The sequence below is a fragment of the Chroicocephalus ridibundus genome, chromosome 1, assembly GCF_963924245.1.
Source record: "Chroicocephalus ridibundus chromosome 1, bChrRid1.1, whole genome shotgun sequence".
Taxonomy (NCBI): domain Eukaryota; kingdom Metazoa; phylum Chordata; class Aves; order Charadriiformes; family Laridae; genus Chroicocephalus; species Chroicocephalus ridibundus.
This window is the reverse complement of record NC_086284.1, coordinates 214,343,394-214,360,757: the sequence shown is the minus strand read 5'-3', so window position 1 is coordinate 214,360,757 and position 17,364 is coordinate 214,343,394. Positions and strand designations below refer to the sequence as shown.

Here is a 17,364-nt window from a genome sequence, read left to right as displayed (position 1 = left end):
GGGAGCTTAGGGTAAACCGACAAAGCAAAGTGGGGGAAAAATCTGAGAAAATGGTACACAGATGTGGGAAGATGAGGGGAACAGTCTAACGAGCACAGAGTGCAGCTAGATGATGACGAAGCTGGGAACAGAATCAGCTCCACAGACTCCCAGTTCAGGGCATAACCTAGCAGGTTTGGTGGGTGGCTGTACTGGGAACTTATTCAATTTGTTGATCTTTCACAAGCCAGTCTAGAATGGAAAAAATAAAAATAAATTAAAAAAAAAAATCTAGGTTTAAAAGATACTTGTTTGAAACAACAATGTCCTTGGCCGGGGGGGCAGGGAATATTTTAAATGTCATTGCTACCCTCTATTATATATATTATTCATCCCCATGGTCTGGATGACCACCACACATAGACAGACCAGCCAGTATAAATACCATAGGCACTCGTTACATAACAAATCTTTATCTATTTACCTTTCAGAACATTAGATCAATCTGCTCTGAACTTTGGTCTTTTCACAATCATAAGTATTACTGTTTCCCATTCATAGCAACTGCAGCAATAGCAGGGGTACTGCTGATGGAAAGACCGTGACCTTACTTATTACACCACCTGTGTACTCTTGAGAACCCTATAATTGAAACATTACATGTTGACTCACCTTTTTCTTATGATGTATTGTAACTTCTCAAGGCTAGAGTTTTCAATCACGGATTTTCAGAGTTATATCAGTGAAACAGATTTTAAATCTATTCTACTCTGAGAGAAGCTGTTCCTCCTTGAGAAACTCTCCATCTTTCCTGGTTGTTTTATTTCATTAAAATGAATGTTCTAAACGATTCCCAGTTTCTAAACAACACCCCAGCTTATTCTTGAATAAAATTTTACTATAGCGTTTTCTATTAACCAGGAAGGATTCAAAAGCATAGTTGGGCCATTCAGGACTCCAGCATATCAACACTGCACACCCTGTTCCCCCCTCAAAGGCCCTTTCTTACACCACATGTAGATATAAAAATATCCTCCTGCTGCTACTGCATCTTGCAAATGTTATCCCCTCTGTTCACTTGTCTCCTGCAAAACCTCTCATGTAGATGGTACCTTCAGCTCTTCTCTGCTACTGTTCCCAAAACCAGGGATCCAGGAAAGTATCTAAGATGTGCTCATCTTAGTCAGTGGACATACTACACTTGTAGAGGTAGCCTGTGACATTCATCTTCCTGGGAGTTACCTCCTGGTGGGAAGCAGTCAGACCATCTGCAGATCATCCTCCAGGACATTCACTCGATGATTTAATGTGAATGGTGCATTGGTCTAATAAAACTTATTAGTCCTGTGGGGCGAAATGACTATGGAGAGCAAATATGCATCTAGCTTGACTAACATGCCTGCCTAAATGTATTTTTGAGGTTTGGCCTTTGTGCTGTCAGATGCTTGAAGGACTCCAATAGCCAGAAGACATTTCTTCCAATGAATCCTATGAATGTTGCTCGTTTACCAGGACTTGCTGCGGTCTCATACAAACAGCTGAGAGATGAAGGAGCATGGACTAAGGCTCATCTATCTACAGAAGACTTCCACTCCCATAGGGGAAATCAGCTCTCTCTGCTAACAGAAAGCTCAATGATTAATGCATTTTAGTCCATAGTCCCTACAACGTTAGCCAAAAAGTGGGAGAAACTTTTAAGGACAATTGTTTCTCCAGCTGTGGGAAATGTATTCCCTCCATACTGATACATAAAGTAATTCTAATGATAACCAAACAATGCTTTAGAGATTCTGATCACGGTGGCTATTTTTTTTTTCATATTTCATCACTTTATTCTAGTTAATTACTGGTTAAGAACCCTGTGGAAAAGCATATCACCTCCTACAGGAGTAGTTGAGGAGAATACGTTACAAGAAGTTGCAGAGGAAACTACTTAGAGGTGAAAAAACACGTCTGAAATTTTCTCAGATTTTGGAATGTTTGCTCACCAGACAACTGAAGATCTGTTACAAAAGAAAATTAAATCATTGATAACTGACTGTCTGGAAGCATTGATGTTTTTAGGCTGATATTATTTATGTCCTGTCCACACTTTCACACAATCTCCCCATTGAGCGTAGAAGTACCTTCTACACATTTTATGGTTCAGTATTGCAGAAGGTTTGCAGAGACTTTTGAGAGGACGTTAGTTAATCTAAAGTGACATGGAGGAATTTAACCCAATTCTTAGCTCTGACAATTGCTTGACAGGTCAACGGGCACAAGTTCTACTTCCTCAAATACAGTTAGGTACTTAGCATCTACTGATTACACGGTGAGTTAGATGCCTGAATAAGTTCAGGGATCCTAGTCTAGATCTCCTTATGACAGATGTGCTTCTGTTAAGAATCTCAAACACTTTGAAATCTACTAAGATAATAGTAAGAAATTATTATTGACAACAGTTTTGAGTGAAAAGTTTTGAGTGAAAATATTTAATTCCCTTAATTCTTTGAAAAAAAATCTTTTTTTTGAAAAGGGCCATGTCATTCCTCACCTAAAATTCCTGGCATCATTTCCAATTTATTCCTCTTAATGGAAAGACGTTCCAGAACCCTGATTCCATATTTTACATATTTTAAATAATGAATGTCTTCTGAAAAAATGCATGAAAATTATGCTTGGCCTTAGTTACTAGAGAAGTTAACATAAGCTACTTAGATTACTATTACAAAAATGTTATTCAAATGTTTTTACTAATGTAAGTCCATATTGAGAGCTTGATCATGAATGGCTTTTGTTCTTCAAGTTCTTCTTGACCTGCATAATCCTTTGGTTTAAATTCTTGAGGGAAAATAAAAGCGCATTAAAGAAATCATGCTCTGTATACAAATAATTTTTCATTATTTGCATAACGAAGCAGTATTCCTATTACGCATCGTTTTCTTCTTTCACTCGAATATTTCTTCACATCCAAAATATATATAGCCTCGAATCACAAAGGTTTAAAGTTTGACAATGTGTTAAAATACTTTCACAGCAGCAATTTAAAATAGGCTGTACCAATTGCTACTTTTTCTATCAACCAGAAGATTAAAAAAGATTTGCAAAGGGGAAAAAACACACCCTGCCTTTTTTACTAGTGTGTGTACATTTTTCTAACTGCTTTTTACTTTAAAAAAAAAAAAAAGGAAGGAAAAAAACCAGAGCGAGGATAAGGGAAGTCTCAGAAGGTATCAGAGCAATCTACATTCTTCTGAAGAGACAACAAGGAATTTCAAATTTTCAAGAATATTCTGCTACCAAAGTAGCAAAACCAGACTTAGGAAAGGGAGGAAACATTTAACATGTTCATAGTGCCATGAACATGCAAATGTAACACATCCTGCCACAGCATGGCTCCTTTCCTCCTCTAGAGTTTGACCCACGTAACGCCGTTGGTGAATACGCTGCTGCTATTGGTGAAGTTAATGGTTCTGATATTACTAGTTAATCACTAGAGATTCCCATTTTCAGATATCCTAATTTCATCCTTGTAGATGATTGTCCTCAGGAGTATTATAATGGTTTGTAGTCATCTGCTGATGGTAATTATGGATGAAAAATATTTCAGATGAAAGAGAGGTAGAGATTGAGTGGATTGAGCAAGGTCATTGAAGTGATCTAGGGATTACATTATCAGTCCAGTTCCCACCTCATCCCAAAACATATTCATTTCCATAACATATTCTTCCCTTGAAGACACAAGCCACAAACATTACTCTGCAACTTTTCCTTTACCAAGGGAGTGTGGTAGTGTACTGCCACCCTCTGCTGGAATACACAAGGACCAAGCGATTTCTCCACCTCCCCATGTCTATTTAGAAAGAACAGTATGAATTGCGTCATATTTTCTTGTCAGATATAGGAAAAAATTAAGGAATGTGGAAGGCTAATTTGACACCATGCTTTAAAGAAAAAAAAGAAAATGGGAGGTTTTCAATCTGTTTGTAATAAATTTTATTACAAGACTAATGTGGTGCACTAAGTATGTAAAATTCAGTTCCTACAACTCTTCTAAAGGAAGCAATGGCAAGGAAAATTTTCATAGAGTTTGGTCAGGGAGCTTTGGTGTAACTGATTGCAGAGCTGTGGAACTCTAGGGATTCCTTGGTTGCTTCAAACCTTACAAGCATCATGAAAGGGCTTAAACAAGTTTCCAGTTATGACTCTTTGCAATACTTCTAAGCCCTGCTAGAGAACAACTAAAAGCAGGAAGAGACACAAGTTCAGCTACTGGCCTTTCTGTATATGAACCAAGGTTTACCTGGTATTACTCACGTTGTAAGCCAGAATTTCACGCTTTGTAACACTGGAATCAGACGGAGTCTTTTGAGTTGTAAAAGCAAATAATGGGTGTGAAGAGATGGACAGGGATAGATTATTGAAACATCAAGAGATCAACAGCTTTGCCTATGAGTTTGTTCTAAAGAGGTACAATAAGGCCTATGTTTTTAAATGCAAGTGATGAAACTGGGCACCTCCAGGTTTTTTGTGTGTGCTGTGGTAAATGACGCTCAGTCATCTCTGAGTACCAGACTTCTCAAAAATATTTTAACCCAATACCAAGGGTATGAAAACCACTAATCCCCTTTGAAAGCTTAGGTTTATTTTTCCATCATCACTAATGCACAGGATGAGTTCAGTTTCTAAAAAAAAATCTGAGCTATTAAGATCAAATTCTGACCATATGGGAGTTACAAGAAGGTCTCAGCGCAGGAATATTCCATCATGTTAATTGATTACTGCAATATGTTGCACATGAGGAGAAGGAAGGAAAAAGAATGTTATGAAGATGTTCCAGCAGGTCCCGTCTTTGAGTAATGTGGATCACTGAGGATTTATTGCCCAAGAATTTACTGCTTTTATTCACATTTGGCTCTGATTTAAGGATCTGATGCAGATTCTTGAAACAAATGGTAGACAAAACCTTGACTGTACTTGAGATAGGTCCTTTAAAAAATGAAGTTACCTATTAAAAACAATACTTGGCTTATCTCAGACAATCAGATTTTTGCACCTACCAGTCCAGCTGTTGTACAACATCGACTTAAATGGTAGTCTGTCATGCACTAGAATAGTTTCATGATCATAGTCTATGTATGAGCACCTAAGATTTTTTCACTGATAACATTTGATAGTTTGGATTTATATTAGGTAAGCAAGAATAGATGGCATTAGTTTGTGTAATCACCTACTCACACAACAACTCACACAACAAAGTGTTGTTCACATTTATTTCTAATCCAGGCTGCATTTATTATTATTTCTGTCCAAAAATGCCTTCATTCTCTGTGTTTGAACCTTAGCTATATGCAGCAAAAAAAAAACAAAATGGAAGAAACTATTGTGTAAACAAGGGAAAAACATTACAGTTTGGGAGGGAAAGTGTAGCATAAGGGGAAAGTCGGGTTAGCATTGAAGCTCAGTATTTCATCGTCTTCACTAATAATTTGAAATTTAAAATCAATTCAAATTACTAACACGAGAGAGCTTTCAATAAAATCATGGTGACTGGACTTATGAGCCATCTGTGCCATACACTGAAGCTTAACTGCATTACGGTGGTCAAAGTACTGAATTAAAGGGAGTCAGGAGGGGGAGAAGGGAGGAGGCACAAGAGGTATGGCCTCTAAAACCTCTATAAATCTAACCTCCCTCTTTCCTACCGCCATCATTAGATTCCTACTCTGCCACTGAATAGTCTCAGGTAGGGCTTTAGTATTTGACAAATGAAGGCAATTTGAGGATTTTATACTTGTGGATACATTGTAGGACTTACTGTGTGACTTAAAAGCATTTTTCTTGTAAATCAAATATTACCTTGGAAAATAACAATACTGGCAAATGAAACCAGTGTGGTGCCACTCAAGCCTACAGTCCCACTTTAATCATGTTGCTCTTTGAGAATTTAAAGCTTTTAATCATGCCAGGCTGCCACGTTTTGGGTTAAAATTCATGTGAATTTACAGATATTATTTTGGCCACTGGAGAGCTCACTTACTAATACAACAGGGACTCTATTGAAGTCATGGAAATTTTTTGCATTGTTATTTTTTGAATGCACTACAATTACTGCAAAGTTCAACCCTACCTGAGTTCATATGTGACAAAGTTAATGAAAAATAGGCTTAATCTGCAATGATTTTGTCTCTTTTGTCCTTCTGTATTTTGTCTGTGTGCTACGCATTAGCAACTGATTCAGTGTAAAAACAGGATATTTTGATTGCTCCATATCTTCATAGCAATAGCCTGTGTTGACTTTTGTATTAGTGCTCTAACCTTGAATTAATAAATACATAAATGAATTCTTACATCTGTGCTGTTTTCAGTACCCAATCAAGGCCAATGTGGTCTTATGACAGGATACAGGCCAACAATAACTGCTTAGAGTTTCATTCAATAAGGAGGTTCTTTATCTTTCAGATGAATTATCAAATAACCACCTATGAGATACCAGTCCAAAATATAAAACCAAAGCCATTTGAAACTAGTCTTGGGTTTTTTTTCTTCTGAGGTTTAAGGAGAAACCTAAGGGCTGGCAGCAAACCTCAAGGGTAATTTCTATTTCCCTGTCCTGCTCTGCATGTACACAGTTACATCGCATTGAGAAAGTTCAGAAACCAATAGGGACAGATAATGTATATAGCATACCATTATAGATACATAACCAAAAAAAAAAAAAATAATCAGAAACTGGTACCAACCAGTTTCTATTGCAAATAAACACTGGACAGATGTGCTTTAGTTTTATGAGCCTGTAAGTCTGATTTTACAGAGTACACTGCATGAAAGTCTAAGCCTTTGAATATTCCTTCAGCAGTAATATTCGTCCTGTTGACAAATCTTTTAAACACCTTATGCAAGCTTCCTTTCATGCAAATCAGGTTTTCAGAGGTGCCATGTGAGAACCCATGCATTAGATCCAAATCCACCAGAATGCCAGGGATAAATGCATGTTGCCGAGTCATGGGAAGATCAGAACAGTTTTTAAAAAGCAGTCTTTCTAGAATGTAGATCCATTCCTTCATAACGCCATTTTCCAAACAGATTTATCTCTGAGTATCAAGTTTTGACTTTATCTTAGTTTGTATTTCTGAACCCCAGACTGTCAGCCAGATATTTGAAAAGCCATCTATTTCTCAGACATTTAAACTAACCTATTCATGGATATGCATGGCTTGTAAACCTACTTCCACATACCGATCTTAATGAGATTTTGCTCTTCAGCCTTCTAGTTATGGGCAAAACAATCTGGTTTTGTGTCTCCAGTGTGTATGCTTCGAATGTGAAATAGACTTGCATGTTTCTGTCTCTCACCTTTGCATCTGGGTGACAATTTACATTATGCACAGAGAAACAGAGTTTTCTATCAGTAATAAAAACACTTTAATCTTATTTAATTTTCTGGATTTCATCTATTTTCACTTGTGTGTAAGCATAGAAAATTTACTGAAGTGTCACTCTAAAACCCTTGTATAATTGCTAACAGCAATTGTGTTCAAAATTTACCCCATTTAATATGGAGTAGAGGATGTATAAGCCATTTCCAGTGCAAGTACAATGCCAAACAGCACAATAAATTTTATATGTCTCTCAAGGTGGTGAAATTGTTAATTAACCAAATTCAATTAGTTAAGGAAAGTATAAAGGATTGTATCACCATAATTCTATTCATCTCACTTTCAACAGCTAGGAATTATGAGCGCTATGAAGTTGCTTGTGCGTAGCCTGAGAACTCATCTTCAAACTCCCTAGGCGCTTGCTATGGACAAGTTTACATGACTGCCAACACCTGAGCAACTGCACTCGGCTGACATGCTTCTTGCCAGCTGACCCGTGTTATCTGACCTTCTGCATGCTCTGCTCTTATCCCATTTGTAAAACATGGCAAATAGTCTTAAAGCACTATCAGGATAGTTTAACACCTTTTAATTTGCATTTACAAGAGGTGACAAATGCACTTAGAGTCAAATTGAGTAGAAGTTTATCAAGAACCATCATTTACAGTGAGAAACAGCATTTGAGCACTGGACTAGATGATTTCCAGAGGTCCCTTCCACACTAATTTTTTCTCTGGGATTCTACGAATTACGGAATATAGTCACTAAATTGCATCAAAGATTTGCAAACAGTGAACTCTTATGGCCAAGAAAAGTAACCAGAACATCTCAGTTGGAGTAATCATCACTTGATGATCTCAAAGGTCCTTTCCAATCATGAGGATTCTATGATTCTATGCTGATGTTATGATGCACCTTACGTGACGGAACTCTTATTTGAAAGGAAAGGGATTTGAATCACTAATGAACAAGGTGACGACACAAAACGGTTATATTGGAATATCTGTAGCCCAGACTAGCTAACAGTTATGTCCCTGAACTGCATGTAGCTTTTAGTGCTGCCAAAGAATCTCTTAAAGCTTCCCTGAAGCAAGAATAAATTGTTGAGGAAGGAGGTGTGGGAATGGGAATATTACAAAACTCACTGGTGAGGTAAAGGCTATAGGGAGGTAGGTTATAGCCCCAAGCTTTATAGGTTTAAAGCTCCTGATTTGTTTTTGGACAATATCTATTTTATAATAGCATGATGCTTTTTCTTCATAGTCTGGTGGACTCATCCACTTTTGAGCAAAAGCCTGACTCTCTCTGGCTGAACTGTGAAGACTGATCCAAAACCAGGAATTTTCCCATCACAGAGACTGGGAAGCCCAAAATGCACCAACTGGGAAGCCAGATGACTCAGAGGATTTAGTCCCAGACCTGTAACACTATCTTATCTCATGTTCATTGCAACTACAAATGCACATGCTCTACAAAGTTAAGCCAAATTAAAATGGTTTTATCGTTGATTTAAAAGATTTGAAAACTTCAGAATCACATGCAGAACACTCACAGTGTGAGTCACAAATTGAATTCATACTTTGCAAAGAAAAGTCTCCATTCAGGAAAAGAAAATCGATTTCTTGAAGGTAGTAGGCAGGCAGGTCAATTTGCAGTAGAGCTGCTGTTCAAGGAAACTTCAGAGCCCCGCGTGTCCAGGTTTAAAAAAAATAAATCATTTAATTTAAAAATTTTAAGTAATGTAAATTATGCTTTCAGCTGATTTATATGTGAGTCTGTCAAAGACTTGGACTTCACCAAAGGAATCGGTTCGCAGTTGTTTTTTAGGGGTTTTATTTAGCTTGGTTTAACCTGTGTTATGGTGGTACTGAAGAGCCCATTTGACAGTCTGGTTCTGTGGAGGCAGGCAACGAAGAGGATGGATCTTGCGTTATCTGACAGGACACACCAGACAGAGAGGAGGCAAATGGGAAAGGTCAGAAATGGATATACATGAAATTAACAGCCCATGGGAGAGGCAAAAGGACTTTTTTGGTTCATGGCTCATTTAATTAATAAAGAAGGAAACAAAGACACCACGTCAGATGCAGTTTACCATTTCACTTCTTAGTAGCTCATGTGGGATGAGCAAGAATTGGCTTCATTCATAACACAACTTCTACCTAAACACCTACTGTAGTCACTAGATGTATTGTACACCTGTGGTCTCTGGACCAAACCTGAATGGAATTGGAGCAGTAGGGACAGAAGATGAAACACTGGTAGAGAGTTAGCTGGACAGAATTAAATTTTTACAAGGTCATGATCCTGGATACAAATCATACTACTAAAAATCAAAGGGCATAAGCTGCTTGAAATCTTTAATGTGGACATATTTGATTTCATTTTGTGAGCATTTCAAGCCACAACAATGTGTAGCCAGACCCCCCCCCCCAAAAAAAAAAAAAAACAAAACCCAAGAAACATTGTCTAAGAAACATTATATGCCAATAATGGCATATAATCTTCCAACCATGAAGATTCTATCATTCTATGAATATTACCTATTCAGTATTTTTAGCTCAAGTATTAGGTTTCAAATAAGTGCAAAACTACTTTGAGTGCTTATATCGCCTTTTCATTCCAGATTCAGGATGCAAACGGAAGCACTAGAATTAACAGTGTTAGGCCAATCTGATGTTATTCCTATTCCAAAAAGAAGTATAGAGTACTAGAAATCTCATAAGAAAATCCTTGGTACTTCCACCCTTGTTTTTAGCGTTTTCAGGTTAAATCACTTCAACACAAATAGCAAAACTCCAAACATTTGTGAGAATGGTCACCTTGTCTGATTCTTGGGTCTTCCAGTCACCAACACTTAGCTGAAGATTTTCACTGACTCCATATTCAAGTAGGATTATGCCCTCCCAAGTGTCCTGAATCAGAAACCTAGAGCTGATGACTGGGGCATCCTGAGAGACTCTACATCATTATCAAACTTCTTTCTCATTGGATATGAAGCTGGACAATGGGTGCAATGTTACTTTGTATTTAAATTAACAAAAGGAAATAATCTGTTTAAAATATTTTGCTTTGACTGAACAACTGCGATTTTCTGAGTTGCTCCTACCCAAACATTCAAATATATTCATTCCCCACTTTATGGAGGTAATAATCCTCCTAAATAGACACTGGCCTGGGTTTAATCAGAGCTCCATTTCTCAGGTGGGATAATAATGTTTTCTGCAATGAGATACCGACCCAGTCACCATAGGCATAGCGACAGTGCATACGCCTCAGTATATCAATAATTTTCTTTCATGCAGCTTGGATGGGCAGGGTCTGCCTAGTGCCTGGGTTACAGTTATGGTCCTCAGTAGCTACATGCACACTAGTGACTGAAATAAATAATATTCAGTTCAATCATTTTATAATGCCTTTTTGAGCCTCATGGTATTGGTAGCATGTTAAACTTTTGCTTCCTAAATTTAGCGTAGACACATTGAGTATTAAATGTCATTTAGAACCTGCCTGATGTTTTTGTCTTGCTCATGTATGTAAGTCTGATTTTGAGCAAATAGACCTTTTGCAGTTGTTGAGAGCATTTGCATATGACATTATACATATGCTTTAGCAATGTGTGTTATGGAACTGTTAATGATTTTTGTCCTGACAATTTTTAATGCCTATTCTAGCATCTGTCATGGATGAAATTCCTCTTACGGACACAGTTAGGTGGATAATCTGGCATTTAACTCCTATCTTTGCTGAGTCAGATGCATTTTGCTTTCATCTCTATTCTAAGCCAACGCGGTGTTCAGTGATTACCTTTATCAATCTCCCTGCACTAAATTTGAGTATACTCATTGAATAAACTGCACTATAAACAACCTGTTTGGTACGTAGATAAGAACTGGATCCTTTTAATCCCAAATTGTAATTGCTTCAGGCCCTAAATGTGTAATTTAAGGATCAAAGCCTGAACTGTTATCATATGCAATCCAATAACAAGGAAAACCTGAATGATTTTCAGATAAATAAAATCAGGCTAAATCAATGTAAATCTATAACCATTTCTCTCACATCATTCAGTGTATTTAACTTCATTTTGTATTTTTCTTTGTTAGGTCTACAAATAGAAAGAGCTCAAGGTGTTAATCAGCCAAACGGGTAAGAGTCAAGTTTTCCCTAGGACTTCAGATTTTCATATTAATTATTCTATTTTTCTAGTCTCTATAATATAAGATTATAATAATTTTATAATATAAGATTATAATTTAATTATCCGATCTTGTTTACAGTTTCTATAATCTTATTTACAGTAAATCTGTACATTCTTTTCCATGTGTTTTATTTTCTTTTAGGTAATTTTCATAGCTCCTTTCAGTTATTTCTCATATGTTTAATACTTGTTTTCCTTGCATTGGCTAAAAAACCGCTAGGATTATCAATAAAATATTAGTTAATCCGTAAAAAAAAAAAAAAAAATCCTACAGTTTGATGTGAATTGAAATGTTGGGAAGCAGTAAAATATATGGGATAGATCAGCTGTATAAACATCTAAAGCAAAAAAATAAACATTCGAACAGCCCAGGGTTTTGAATACAATTTCTGCATTCTCTCCCCTTCACTTAAATATACACAGATGCAGGCAACGAGATAATGTGTGCAACTTCAGCATAGTCTACCCATGATCATGCAAACTTTATCAGTACAATTTAATCGATAACTGAGATGGAATTGTGGAGTCCCAGCCTGTGGTTAAATTCCACTTTTTCTTTTTGTAATAAAGGTTTAATTACTGTTTAAAAGGGCTGAAAAGCTAAAAGAAAAATGACAGCTAATACAAATATTTACTTGACCATCATTTAGTAAATACATAAATCTTTTCTTCTTTCTTTAGATATTCAGCTCTTTTCAACAGCATAACAAGGAGTAAAGTTACAATGATAAATTGTTCTTTCCAATTTCATATTCTATTTATAGCCTTTTCATTCATCAGAGTTTTTAATTTGTTTAGGGTTTGTTGGTTTTCACGCTCCCATGTATGTTTTAAGAAATAATTTATTACAATGCATATTTCTTTCTTTTCAAAATTATAATCCAATTACTTTCTCAGTAAACAAGAATTCCTCCTTTTTATGTGAAATGAACTACCAGCAAAAGTGGTTTCTGATTAGACAAGCTAATTTTGAAAGGACAGATAGAATCAAGCAATGAACTGGATAAAAATAATAATGGAGCATACCTTGTTAGATAACAAATGGAACAGACTTTGGAGACAATTAATGCAGGAGATACTTAATGCTGAGATATGTTGAACAAGCTTTGTCTTATTTATTTCCTGCTATAAATCATAGTTAATTTACTTAAATAATGTACTGTAACCACCTAGCTAAAAACATCATGTTTCTGTAAACACATGCCACTGTAACTCTCTCTGTTCTCTCCGATTTTGCATGGAAACCCCAGCACCCTTTTTTTGGGGGGGCAGTGAATGTATGTGTGTGTAGATAGTAGATAGATAGATAGATAGATAGATAGATAGATCCATCCATCCATCCATCCATCCATCCATCCATCCATCCATCCAGTAAGGAAAAGTGGTTTAACAACATTCAGGATGAATACTGCAGGAAAATATTTGGTAACTTCATCCAAGGGATAAATATGTGTCGTGGTTTCAGTTGGGATAGAGTTAACTATTTCACTAGCAGTTGGTATAGTGCTATGTTTTGGGATGGGAAATACTTTTGACAGGGCACTGGTGTTCTTGGTTGTTGCCAGGCAGTCAAGGCCTTTTACACTCCTCATATCACCCCACCAGCGAGTAGGCTGGGGGTGCACAAGAAGTTGGGAGGGGACACAGCTGGGACAGCGGACCACAGCTGACCAAAGGGATATTCCATACCACGTGATGTTATGCTCAGCATATAAAGCTGGGGGAAGAAGAAGGAAGGGGAGATGCTGGAAGTGATGGCATTTGTCTTCCCATTACGCATGATGGATCACTGCTTTCCTGGAGATGGCTGAACACCTGCCTGCCAATGGAAAGCCGTGAATGTATCCCTTGTTTGGCTTTGCTTGTGTGCACGGCTTTTGCTTTACTTATTGAACTGTCTTTATCTCAACCCACAAGTTTTTCCCCACTTTTACTCTTCTGATTCTCTGCCCTGTTGCAACTGGGGGGAGTGAGCAAATGGCTGCATGGTCCTAGCTTCTGTCTGGGGTTAAGCCATGACAACATGATTTTTTTTGCGTTGGGTTTCCAAATGACTAAATTACAGACTGCAGGCCCTTACTTGCTGGGCTTGATCCTGTTTCAAGTCTTGCACTGAAGTAGCACTTTTTATTGGACTGTTGAAAAACTGTAACAGAGTCAGGTGGTCTGAGAGATATCTTTTCCTATGTTGTCTGTTTGCTGTATATGGTGAAGTTCTGTTTCTAAGAAGAAGCATAAAAAATTTTGGTGTTTTTTTGAGTAAAAAGCTGGAGTGGCACACTTTTGAGAGAAAAAATATGCCTACAACTCTTATTCTTTTATGTTATGGAAATGATCATATGTGTACGTATTTCTAAAGAAAGAATCAAGTTACTATTAAAAACATCCCTAGCCTGTATTAACGACTTGTCCCCTCCAATGCAAGCAATCTTGCATTGTCAAACTCCAGAGGTCAAGGGCAAACAATATGAGTTTTAGGACTCTAAAAATGTGTACAATCTAATGAAAATGGAATTTCAAGTTCTTTAGTATAGTTATATGATCCTGACTGTCTTTTTATTCAGCAGTTAAGCAATTGGCAATTTAGTTATGAAAGATAACATGTAGTTGCATATCCCTATACTGTGTGTCTGATGTTTTTTGTTTTATCTGAAGCTAGAGAAATTTTATGTAAGACCTGTTTGTCTCACCTTTAGGAAATAGAAACACATTTTCTTTATCTTCCCTTAGCAGTAGTATTTCCTGGGCAATTTTCAAGGCTGCTTTCAAACAGTTGACAAACACTGTGTGCAACTATTAAAAAATTGGAGTTTGACATAATTCTCTAACTGTGTATTGTATGATTGCATTTTGTATCAAACAGCAAAATTTACTGTTGGGAAAGAATCAGTTATAACACTATTTCTTCATCAACTGCCAATGAATTTGCAGGTCATGGGAGTGAGCAGACGATACACAGTGGTTTAAAAAGGAACTAGACAAGGTTATAGGCAGCCAAGATGCATTTCCTCAGAAACCCACAACTATGAAGGGTTCAGGAAATGCTTCATTTTCTCTGGGAACATGAGGACCTGAGTGGTGAACTTTCTCATGCGATTTGGGGAACAAATGACACCAAGGAGTTAATGCAGGGCTTCAGAAACAGGCCCAGGGACCACGAATGGTGCCTCCAGGCCTACTGTCTTCCAGGCTACCTATAGTCCCAATTCAATGTTTACTGACAAATTGCTCCATCTTCCTCTTTCTGAGGCTTTATCTCATTAGCAGGAATCATGCTGCTTCCTCTTGGTCCTGTGGTTCGTGAATGTCTCCATGTCACATGGAAAAACAACACTATAAAAAACTTTTAACTGTTTCACAGGGAGGATTCAGTCCTCTCAGCACCTTTACGAGTTCTTTTTTTCTTCCATGAAACGAGGTAAAATGGAAACAGAGTCCTCCTTCACGTAGCCAGTCTTAGTTTGGGGGAGCCAGGTTCTTCCTTGCAATGAGGGACCTCTGTAGAAGAGTTGTTCTGGACAGAGATGTGTCAGGGACTGTGCCTCAGTGTCCTCCACTTAAATCAATCCTACCATCTCAAGTCTGAGAAATAGCTCTTGACAGTCAAGTCGGACTTGCATGTGATCACTTATAAATATGAATAAGCATGTTCCCCCACTAGCACAGTATCCAACTCAAGTTTAAAAAACAGTCATCAAAAAGACTTCTTTTTAAATGTCTGCTGATTTTTAAAGACATCAGTAGAAAGGTAGCAAACACAACCAGTGCCATAAACAGCCAGCTTTTAGTCTTGAAGAAGGGAAGGGAATCATAGGTCTTCATCTCTTTCTAACTAATATTGTAGATTCAATTTTTTCAAACCAAGGACTGCAATCCCTGGTGGGGGGGCCCACACGCTGTGACACTATTCAGAATAAACTCTTCTGTGTTCTCACGAATTGTGTGAAACCAGTCCTTCTACTCCTGTTTGTGCTGCAAATTTCAGTTTTACCCAATGCTTTTATATGAAACACTTCAATGATTTTATTATATTTTTCAGTACTTGGGCAACTAATCATGTGGATGTTAATTTTTCTCAGTGATTGGTAACTGTTTCTAAGCATTACCTACACTAAAACATTTTTATTTACTTCCAGAGTCTTCCCCTTATTCACTTCCTTTCGAAGATTATAGCAATAAATCCCTCTTATCTCTCATGTCTGTATCAGGAAATCATCTCTAACTGCCTTCTCTCCCAAATTGCACCTTAATACCGATGCAGTCAAACAACTTCATAGTTTCAACATCTTACATCTCTCTGGTTTTTTTGTGTCCTCCTCCAATCACCAAATCCAGCACTTCCAGATGTCTATTACTCATGCTATACTGCGTGTATAGAGTTATGGACACTCTCATTTTTCTACTTGTTCCTTCCTCTACTACATCAGCGTCCCTTTTCTCCTGGCTTTCTGGATTTACGCTGCCAGAAGACTACAAGATGTGCAAGGCTATGCTGGGCGGTAGAACCAAGCCCAGAACACAAACCTCTAGTACCTCAGCACAGGGCATGAGATTGGGTTTGTAATATGTGTGATGTTAAGATTTTGGGGTATTGTTGAATAGCACCACCATTCTTTGCCTAATTTTGTATCATTTCTCATCTCCTCTATTCTTACTTTTCCATTAAGCACCTTGTGATTTCCTCTTGAGAGCTCCTTACTTACAAGAAAGTTGTTTCCAGGATTATTACCTTTCTGGCCTTGTCATTTCTCTTACAGTACACACTCCTATCCCATGACTATCCTACTTACTAATGGAGCTTCATTTCAGAAGTCCTAAAACACCTCAGAACCACTCTGCCAGAGAACCACTACACAAATGCAGTTAAAAATGAGTACCACATGCGTTGGTAAATATGAATCTCATCTTGCCTGCCTGTTCCTGTTCACTCTCATTATATATATGTATTCAGTAAAGAACAAAAGTGAAAGATTAAATAGTCATCTGAGTTTGTGGAAAGATAGGTTTCGGTCAAGATAGTCCTTGCATAATCCTGCACGTTTTATTTGTAAATTGTATTTTCATTTCTCACAGGAGAAGTTGCCAGGAAAAAGACTTTTGCCTTCTGAATCGGATCGGTCTGAATCGGATCGGTCTGAATCGGATCCTCCAGCCAGCTGATACTCCACTCATATGCGACACAATTTAGTAGTTGCTGTAATATTGGCTTTGATTTTAAATTCTTATTTTGGCCTAAGGTTACTTGTAGGCCAGGGTTTCATGCTGCCACAGAGCAAAAGACTTAACACATAGGCAGATTGTCCTTTAAGTTTCAGCTGTTTTAGGACACGCACAATAAAGCATATGGGAAGGAACAGAGACAAGCCTTGGAACACAGATTGGATCCCTCCCATGGAAACAGAAAGGGTGCTGCATTGCAGTTTTAGCCTGAATGAGTAGGAGAGATGAGGTTGGAAAGATATGTGAGTGCAGGAAACATGGTGATGGCAGAGTAAGAGCCATCCTGAGGAGGAGAAAAAGTGCCAGAGGCAGGTAGTAACAGGAACCAGCTGTGATTTCAAACACTTATTGAATGAAACCTCCTCCAGCATAGCCCTGTGATGGAGCCTGGGGACCAGGGAGGTCTCTGAGGAGTGACGGTGAATGATGTAGCCAGGAGATAACGAAGATTTCAAGGCTTGCCTGTATTTCATTAGAAAGTTGGGCAAAATCAGCATATTTCCTGGGAAACAGCTCTGTATTGATGAACCAACATTTTCTGTACGAAGACAAATATTCTGTTGACAGTTTTGACCAGCTCTATTTTCAGTGTCAAGGGATCTT

The 17,364-nt window shown here is 37.7% G+C and overlaps 1 protein-coding gene across 1 annotated transcript in view; it reads left to right on the top strand.

Moving 5' to 3' along the window:
* Positions 1-17,364, top strand: part of CELF2 (CUGBP Elav-like family member 2) — a 561,996-nt gene that overhangs the window by 90,212 nt on the left and 454,420 nt on the right. The window contains exon 2 of the mRNA XM_063323650.1: positions 11,447-11,489. The gene's annotated coding sequence lies outside the window, so the exon portion shown is untranslated. The remainder of the gene's footprint in view (positions 1-11,446; positions 11,490-17,364) is intronic.